General features: G+C 41.2%; 1 long non-coding RNA gene across 1 annotated transcript in view; it reads right to left on the bottom strand.

Annotated features, from left to right (window-relative positions):
- Positions 1 to 249: 249 nt before the first annotated feature.
- The window catches only part of LOC148224498 (uncharacterized), a 119149-nt gene continuing 111961 nt past the window's right edge, over positions 250 to 7437 (bottom strand). Inside the window, exon 3 of the long non-coding RNA XR_015802724.1 lies at positions 250 to 399. This is a non-coding gene — a long non-coding RNA (uncharacterized LOC148224498). The remainder of the gene's footprint in view (positions 400 to 7437) is intronic.

Below are 7437 nucleotides of genomic sequence, written 5' to 3'. Positions count from 1 at the left end.
GGATCGGGATGCGGGGCTGGGATGTGGGCCGGGATGCGGAACCGGGATGTGGGCTGGGATGCGGGGCCGGGATGCTGGGCCGGGATGCTGAGCCGGGATGTGGGCTGGGATGCGGGACAGAGATGTGGGCTGGGATGCGGAGCCGCCGGCTCCCTCTCCTGGCCCTGCGGCGGCACGGCGGGACACTGCCGCGGGCTGGGACCTGCGTTGCCAAATGGCAAATAACGCTCAAGGTTTCTGTTTGGGGGTTTAATTTTTTTATTCCTTTTCCCCCCGAGGCATTCGTATTCTCCATTAAACCCCCGCTTCCCATGGCGATGTCTCCCCAAAACAGAGTGCCTTTTCTTTGCACACGTTAATTCAACATAGATAGAGTTAGCGCTGAATGTCTCCTGATACCTGAAGGAAAGACAAGGAAAAAAAAAAAGAAACCTGCTGAGTGGGCATTCTGAGCAAATGGAAAAATTGGGTTCAGAACCTCTTGTGAGGAAGAAACAAATAATTCCTTGTCCTGTGTTTTTTTGATATGTGCACTAAACACCAATCTCTAATGGGAATGGGAACAGCTCCTGCATTTAATGAGTCTGTACTCGGCTTCCTTGCAATGCTGGCCTGAGATTGAGCTCCTGCTTCTGGATTACAAGTGGGAAGAAGCAATAAGGAATTGTCAGCGGTTCAGAAAGGACTGGCAAATCCAGGGAAAAAGCATGTAAATAAAATATATCACTTTTTCATTCTTTTTTAAATCAAATAATTGAAAATATGGAAAGAATCCAATGTGACAGCAGTTTGCATACTCTCAAAAAAAGTCAGCAATGTTCTCACACAGCTCCAGTGTAACTGTATGGCTAAGCAGCAGGTAGGTGGACATTATTTGGTGCATTGGCCCCTTGCCCTTTATAAAACTTCTGCAAAGAAGAAAAACAATAGTGAATTTATGACGAAAGATTAAGGGTTTGTCCATAGGGAAAATTCAGTAGAGGTTCACTCCTTTAAATGGATTATCAAAACCTCATTAAGCTTCTTTGAGAAGCCCCTTATTTAGTATTAAATTGTCTTTATTCTTACACTAAGAGTGAGTTTTAACACTTTAAATATACACCTTCAGTGCATTTGGATTGATTTTCCTCAGTGTCTCTGTTAAGAAAGATCCCAAGCAATTGGATTTTAAGCAGTTTGCAACAGCACAAAAGACTTCAAGATTCATCCTCTCAATCCAGGACCAATCCAGGACTACTGTCACCGTGGTGAGGAACCTTTCCTGTACTGTCTGCATTGTAATATCAGATCCTATCTAGAGGTGCAGCCTCAAAAACAAGATTTCTCTTGTCCGTATGAGCCCTTAGACCTCCACATGAAGGGTAAGGTGACAGGACAAGAAGAAACAGTCCCAAGTTGTGCCAGGGAATGTTTAGATTGGACATTAGGAAAAAATTCTTCACTGAAAGGGTGCTCAGGCATTGGAACAGTTCTGGTGGAATCACAATCCCTGAAAGTATTCAAGAACAGTAGATGGGGCACTTGGGGATATGGTTTAGTGATGAATATGATGATGCTGGCTTAATGGTTGGACTTGATATTAGAGGTCTTTTCTAACCTCAGTGATCCTGTGCCTGTTGAAGTTAGTCACTGTTCTGAACTTCCTTGGAAACTTATAGGAGAATGCTGGTGTGGAAGTCTACAGGAACACTCCCTCTATGATTGCACTGACTGCCTGCGTCTCCACTGCAGGTGCTGAAGCTCAGTCCAACTGCCTGAACTTGGTGTGTCTCACAAGACAATTCATGTTGAGACTTATTCAATATATCCACATGAGGACAGCAGATAAGATGGACACATTCTAAACGGCAAAAACCACAAGGGGCCCCCAGGTGGAACTGGATACGGATGAATAAGTTAAGTAAAATGTACCCTAAGTCTTTTATGCTAGAAATAGCTGATTGTTGTTTTGCTTTTATTGACTACAATGGAAAGTCAGACATATTCTGTGCCTCCAAACAAATACATTTAAAGGCCTTAATTTTGAACTTAATAGAAGTTCAAATTAGTGGGTTTGGTCCTGGTTTTGGGGGGCTGCTTTTTTTTTTTTTTTTTTTTTTTTTTTTGGTTGGTTGTTTATTTGGTTAGGGGGTTTTTTTGCTGAACATAGATGAATTTCATGTATCAGAGTTTTAGGCACCCATACCCCTGAGCTTGTGTGACCAAGAAAGGGTGGGATAGTCTCAGTCATGAGGAAGAATCTTATGAATTTTGTGTCTGCAGAGCTAAGCAATTTGTAACCCTATTCTGAGCGTGAACTAATTTTAGGTATTAACGCTCCAGAAGAGATGGAATTGGAGTGGGTTGGCTCTTCTCTGGTATATCTGTCTTTCAGACTGGCATACAAGACATAGGAATGCTTATGACAGTCTCCACTCACTTATCTTGCTATTGCTGGAATTTTGTGGGTAAATAGAGGTTTCTCAGCACTAAAATAAATTTCTGAGTGATTGTTTTATTGGCATGTTGCTCAGATACACTCTTACATCCTACATAAGCAAATTCATACGTGAACAACACATGTGAGGAAAAAAAAGCCAAATGTAATTTCTTAAAGGACAATCTTCCTGATAGGTCTTTTCAGATAACTCTGCTTTTTCTTCAGAGACAAAACTAAGTAAGTAATCAATATTGATGGTGTTGGGAACAGTGGAAAACCAGTGGAAGAGGCTGGGAGGCTTTCCTCTTGTGGCTTCCCCCGATGCCTTGATTTTGTGACAAGCTGCAAAACTCAGATGTGATGCTTTTCTCCTGCTCTGGGACAGAAGGGCTGCGAGCAGGAGCGGCGGGGGCGGCAGGGGGCGAGCGGCTCCTGCCAGGGGCCATCCCCGCGGGATGCAGGATGCAGGATGAGGGATGCGGGATGCGGGATGCGGGATGCGGGATGCGGGATGCGGGATGCGGGATGCGGGATGCGGGACGGAGCCTCCAGCCGTGTCCCAGCCTCGAACACTTGCGGTCCTTGGCTGCCGTCCCGCCAGCCTTTCCGTGCAGGCAGATTTCACTGGAGCTGCCCGAGCTGCCGAGCGGCGCTGGCGTAGATCAGGTTTCAAAATTAGGATCTAATTTTAAATGAGATGTCAAAAACTGGGACTGACAAGCAGTGGGGAGGACTGTGAAGAGGCAAGCCACAGGTAATCTCTGCGAACAGCTCGGCAGCCACGCTGACAGCTGGAGCGGGATCCCCGGAGCGCTAACGCGAGCGCTCGGGATGCTCCCTGACCTCGGACACGCTGCTCCGCTCCTTCCTCCAGGTGCCCCGCTCCTCCTGCAATGCTGCTGAACAGCCTGGCAGGATCAGTGGCAGCCAGGAATGCCATTCCATTCAGTGAAGCACTCGGTAACCTATGGGAACCATTTTCTTTCCTCACTTTCTCTGTACGGAGAACCCACCCCATGGAATAAATAAAACCAGGACTACAGAGCAAAGTATTGCAGTATTCCCTCATGGAATAATGCACTTCAGCAGCATCACTGCACTTGACTGGGGGTCTTATGTTTTCTTTTCCTCGCTCTCTTTGGAACATTACAGAACCTTGAAGAAGTCTCCAAGCCAGAAGTGGAGAAGGCTGGTGATGCAAAAGGGAGGAAAAGTGGCTAAAACAGCCAGGCAGTCACGGTCTTGGAAATAAAAAAAAAAAAAAGTATTTATGAAAGCACTGAATTAAAATAAGCAGTGTCCAGTATGTTTGATGTGGTTAAAGTCTGGATAAATGCAAGCACTAGGCAGGTGTAACATCACCAGCTCAGATGAAGCCAAACCATCTGCTGTTTAGAAACTCAGGTAGCAACCTTCAACTGGGCTGCTATACAGCAATAAAAGGAAAACTCATTTGTCAAGGATGAACCAAGGATTTATCTTTACTCACCACTTTCACGTTTCTTTTTTTTCCTCTCTTGTGGGTTGTTTAGCTTTCTTTTATTTTTGGGTTTTTTGGGATTGGGAAGGCTGGGGGTTTTTTTACATATGGAATTAGAAAAAAGTGTGACAGCAGGGCCAGTCTGCTTTATCTGACTACTTGGAGAATGGTTGCCTGATTGCTTTGAATCCTAGAGCAGGGAAGACAATAAAGATGTGCAGTGTGGTTGTAGGTTTTTGATGCGGAAATATCTCTCATCACCTGTGGAATTTTTCCATTGTCAATGTTTTTAATTTTAAGAAGACGTTTTCTGTCTTGACTGAAGAAGATGCAGACATTGTAGAACATACTAAAAAGACCCAGTTAATCAATTTCATCTGTAACCTCAGCACATTTCAAATTAGCAGTGTGAGTGTACCTTTCCTCACTTATTCCCCTCCTAGACATGAGACAAAACCCCAGTTTCCCTCCCTCACATGTTTTCCCACAGTACATTTAACTCTATTTTGGTTCACTTTCTGCCACCAGATTATTTAGCCATTTGTGATCCATCTCAACTGTTTTGTTTTGTTTTTGTTTTTTTTTTCTCTTGTTCCTTTGACTTTGTGTATGATGAGCATTTTCACCACATGGGTTCCTGAAGTGGAAGTTGACTTCCAGATCATTCCATGTGTCAGGCAATAGAAATCTGGGCTCAGGCTGCAATACAAGGTCTTTTTTATGTGTACAGATTTTCCCATTATCTTCATCTGTAACACTGTGGAATCAACACACCACAAGTGTGAGCAGCTCACAGGTTTTAAGATCACACGTTAAAGTGACTTGCTGAATTAGAGATTAGAGAAAACATTTCATATTTCATAGATCATTAGACTATCTAGAGGTAGAAGCTAATAGCAAATAGTTTATAGGAAAAGGAAAAAGAAATATAATTGATTATGCTTTCATTAAAAAGAGAAAGAAAACCAGAGACATTCTTATCAATGCCAATCAACATTGGAGACTGAAATCTTGAGCAATTCTGAAGTGAGGAATTTGTTTTCAATCCTTTCCTCATAGCAGTATTATAGAGACTGAAATCCAGGTCCCTGATTAACCCCTGAGTAAAGAATAACCTTAACCTAGAGAGCTCTACTTTCAAAAGGGTTGGCCCCTGTAACTAGAGCCTGTTCAATTATTCTTCTTCAAAGAGAGCAGGCACCCAAGAATGTCAGCTTCATAGAAGGAGCTATAATTTTGAAGCAACTTCCTGTTTGTCAATTTATTTTTTTTTATCTCGGTGTTGTAAATGGGAGGAAATGTCACAAAGGAGATTTTTCTTTTTCTTTTTTTTTTTTTTTTGTTCCATGTTACATTTTGCAATTGCAGAAGCTTACAAATGGTGTGTGTTTTCTGTCACTGTTTATGGATTGAAAGTGAGCAGACTATCTATACATGTGTAGCTACCAAATACATGATGAATTCAGGCTTGCAGGATAACATATTACAGCGTTCTTGTTCAAAACCAAATAATGATTTCTACTAAAAAAAAAATAAATAAATAAATAAAAAAAAAGCCCAAAAAAAGCAACCTGAAAATCACACACTAGCTAGTATTCAGTAGAAAAAGAGACTTAGCTGAAGCTGGGTTTAAGCATGAAGTGTATCCCTGGAAGAAGTCAGCCTGTCAAAATTTCTCTTTCTTGGCAAGATACCAGAAGGGGAGTATTTTCACAGAGATGAAAAGAGTGTTAAATGCTAGCATGCTTCCAGATTGGATACGCATTCTTTCTTATACATATTTTTGTTATGAAACAAATGCATTTTGGTAAAATTAGGGATGTATTTCTGTGTTTCTGCCTCTACTGTATATTTTGTGTGATAAAATGGCATTGATTTCCTATCTAATTTAAAACAGTTTAAAATAACTGGTAACATGTAGTAGTTTTCTATTCTTCCAACCTTTATTTTCTCTTCTGTGTATTTTAATGTGGAGCAGGGATTTGGCAGGGGTTATTTTCTTTTTGTTACTTTTCTGTCTTCTGAATAAGAAGACACAAGTTTTGACCTTCTCCCTTCTGTTCATGACTTCCTCACCATCACTAAGCTTTTCTGTTCTGTGTCCCAAATTGCATGGAAGAAAGAAATGTTTGGATTTAAACCGTGGTGCTTTATGGTTTGAGATTCAGTTCTTAAAAGACAATAAAAATCTTTATTAAATGATACACTGGTTCCTTTCAAACATTCCTCCAGTATTTGGAATCCAGAAGATACATGTACTCTATTTTCTTTGTCACAGCCCTTGTATTTCACAAATCTCTGATTTGGGGGCCAAAATTAGTGCTTGCCCGTGATCTCAAAACAAAACAAGAGCAACAACAACAACGGGGAAAAAAAAAAAAAAAAAGAAGAAGAAAAAAAAAGAAAAGAAAAAAGAAATAAGAAAACCAATTCTAGAATTTTTTCCCTAAATGCATGTTCTGTGTAACTTCAGGACAAATAAGTGAACAGTATGTACATGGGCAGACACTTTCACAAATATCCCTGTAAACCTAGATCATGCTATTTGGGTGTACAGAAACTGTGTAGTATGGGCAGACTTAATTTCAGAGGCTGAAAAGCTGCAGCCTGGTAACATTCAGCATACTCAGGTAGTACTGGATACATGTAATATGCAGATATCAGGTGCAAATCTCATTAGGAGGCTGGACCTTTGTCTTGTCTTCTAAATTTTTTTTTTTCCTTTCTAACATAGAAACCTTTTTCAAATGCTTATGCTTTCCAGGAAAATGTTATTTTATTCAGCTTGTGTTTTCCTAATCCCCTTTATTTCCCCCTTCATGGTTATTGCCATTCTAAATAAAGTCGTCTTCACAAAATAGTTTCAATGAAACAATCAAGCTTTCACAGATCACAAGCATTAGGCTACAGAAATAGGTAGAACATGGTTTGGAAAAAAAATACACTAAAGAAATGAAATTAATGTGCAGTATTACCGTCCTGTATCTCTCTGGAAAACAATACATATGTTTGTTTTAAACACATTCCACCACTCAGTTCCCACTCTGGGAAGGCAAACCCAGCCCCTACTTTGTGTAAGCTTCAACTCCAAGCAAAGCTTCCACCAAAGCAATTGCAGCTGACATCCCCTCAGGATCACTCCTAGCATGTGCAGCCTGCGAGTTTCCTTGGAAACTGCCATGCAGCAAGCATGAGATTATGGCACATGACTGCTAAGCTGTATAGCTTTACCCAGGAAAATAAAGGAATGCAAGAATGGGGACCAGGACTGCAATCCACCTACCAAAGACAGTAACTGATAATTTTCAACCTGAGACTTCTAGCGGCTGATGGATTACTTCTACACAGCCAGAAAAGATAAGGAACTAAAGCAAATCTTTTTATTATGAGCTTATGTTTATTCCACTACAGCCTGTTTTCCTGCTGGGAAATGACAAAATGACAAAACTGAAAAGCAACCTGAAAATCACCACATCTGCAAAGACCTTCTGCAAGAAGTCAGCTAGGAGGCTGTATGACATTTTCTTTAGGCTGAGCT

The sequence above is a fragment of the Sturnus vulgaris genome, chromosome 3 (assembly GCF_052056855.1).
Source record: "Sturnus vulgaris isolate bStuVul1 chromosome 3, bStuVul1.hap1, whole genome shotgun sequence".
NCBI lineage: Eukaryota > Metazoa > Chordata > Aves > Passeriformes > Sturnidae > Sturnus > Sturnus vulgaris.
This window is presented reverse-complemented; position numbering and strand designations above follow the sequence as displayed.